The 2362-nt window shown below is 46.4% G+C and overlaps 1 pseudogene; it reads left to right on the top strand.

Annotated features, from left to right (window-relative positions):
- Positions 1–843: 843 nt before the first annotated feature.
- On the top strand, positions 844–961 carry LOC124614490 (annotated as a pseudogene).
- Positions 962–2362: the final 1401 nt, after the last annotated feature.

Here is a 2362-nt window from a genome sequence, read left to right as displayed (position 1 = left end):
ACTTGATGGTGGGAAATTCAAATTTTGTTCGGCAAATTTGTCAATTGGACTGACTCCACTAACCTAAGGCAACACCCACTCCCCTCTCTCCCTCCCCCTCCCCCCTCCACTTCTTACCCCTACCCCATCTAGAAACTGCTTGTAAAAGGACACAGTCTGTGCTGGGCTGTTGATTAGGATGGACATAAGTCTTTATTCTTTATGTAGTGCAGTATATTGTTTATTTAAATAATCTGAGTGCCGCCGGCGGCTGTGGCCGAGCGGTTCTAGGCGCGTCAGTCCGGAACCGCGCTGCTGCTACGTTTGCAGGCTCGAATCCTGCCTCGGGCATAGATGTGTGTGTGTGATGTCTTAGGAAGAGATACGTAATCGTCTTATAAGCGAACGGCTATTAAAAATATGATCGAAACGACTATTCTACTGTCACCCAGCATAAAAGCGGTCTTGGTCCTACAGGCGCACGTATCAGTAACAATATCCATGTTAAAAAATACAAAATCTTTATAAATCGAGATATGACATTGTTTCCGAAAGAAGTGGTCTTCCACACAAATACCACCACATTGATTATAGACAGTGATCGCTGGGGTGTGTATTAACAGACCGAAAGCACAGGTGCACGTCGCTAGCAGTATAAACTCGTAATAAAATCACAATTCTCACCGAATTTAGAAAGTGATTCGGTTCACGAACGTAGTATTAAGCCGACATTTGCAACTCCCTCACACCGCCGCCAGATATTTCTCACGCTAACAAACACTACTTGTAACGCATTCTATCCTGATGCCATGTAGGCAGTGTAACAGAGGTTCTGCGATATATTCGCTGGACCATAGGCGAGGGGCCAACGGCCTTGCCGCAGTGGTAACACCGATTCCCGTCAGATCACCCACGTTAAGCGCTGTCGGACTGGGCTAGCAGTTGGATGGGTGACCATCCGGTCTGCCAAGCGCTGTTGGCAAGCGGGGTGCACCCGGTCCTTGTGAAGCAAACTGAGGAGCTACTTGATTGAGAAGTAGCGGCTCCGGTCTCGAAAACTGTCATACGGCCGGGAGACCGGTGTGCTGACCACATCCCCCTCCATATCCGCATCCAGTGATGCCTGCGGTCTGAGGATGACACGGCGGCCGGTCGGTACAGTTGGGCCTTCAAGGCCTGTTCGGGAGGAGTTTAGTTTAGTTTTTATAGGTGAGGGAGGGTGATGATTGATTGTGAATGACCACATACAGTAGATGAAGTGTTATGTGATAGATCACTTGAAGTCGTAGGAAATGTACAAAATACTATCCAATCTACAGTGCTACACTTCCCGGTAGATATGCTGTCTGTGATTTGGAATCAAGTCTCTTCGTGCTACTACGTATTTGCGTTGAATCCTGTTCAGATGTCTTTTAATGATTACAGCAACTAGTAAATCATATTCGTGGCGCTCTCGTATCTCAAAGCAAGTCACATTTTTCAAACCTATCTGCTAATGATCCCGTACAGCAAACCTCCAACGTGGTTTTAGACAATCCCTCTGCAACTGTTCTTCAGTCTCTGTCTCACCCTCCCTGCAGCTTTGTTCATGAGGTCATCTCAATTTAAGTAAAAATTGAGCAGAAGCCAGAGAACGCCATATCTACCACCTTCTGCACCCTGTGGAGAAGCAGGATGAGCTGAGTTAACGCGACAGGACCGTCTTTTTTTATCACTCGATGGAAATTGGAACATGTTGTCGTAGCTCCTTGCACAATGTGTAAGGCGAGCCCAAAACAAAGCTTTCTCCTGCAGCAAGAGGTAGTGGAAAAGACAATACGAGCAGTTATGATGGTGTTCCTTACCGGGAAAATTAGAAAGACTCCACATTATATGGGAACTGGAAGAAGGACGAGGATTTTGCTACTGCAGTGCGGTGCATCCCAAACTACATACAGGTACTGCAGTCCGAAGGAGATCTCTGTCCCTCAGGGTGCATTCATGTCTGTCACTCAAACATTCTCTCTATCCTCGATATTTTGTACCATCCAACAGAGAAAAACTAGGAACTATAAGAACTCCGCAAATGTCACTCGGTAGGGAACTTGATAAGAAATTACCACGTCCCTCTCTTCTGACATATCGGGAAACAAATACCGTCTGCATGTCGACACTGACCATACGTGGTGACCCCATTAAATATACATGTATTGGTCCACCTGAGCAGATGACAAGTGATCGAAGTCGCTTGCACAGACCAGTGTAAAGTTTCATCACCTATACTTACTGGAGGAGGACCATATACCCGTCAGGCTAGCAGCCACAAGAGATGGTCCCCGTGTTGTTGTTTGATACATTTGCCTTTTTGCTGTAACACATCCATCCTGTGTATGACTACAGATGT

Source organism: Schistocerca americana, chromosome 4, assembly GCF_021461395.2.
Source record: "Schistocerca americana isolate TAMUIC-IGC-003095 chromosome 4, iqSchAmer2.1, whole genome shotgun sequence".
NCBI lineage: Eukaryota > Metazoa > Arthropoda > Insecta > Orthoptera > Acrididae > Schistocerca > Schistocerca americana.
The sequence above is the reverse complement of the archived record's forward strand: the minus strand, read 5'-3'. Positions and strand labels throughout refer to the sequence as shown.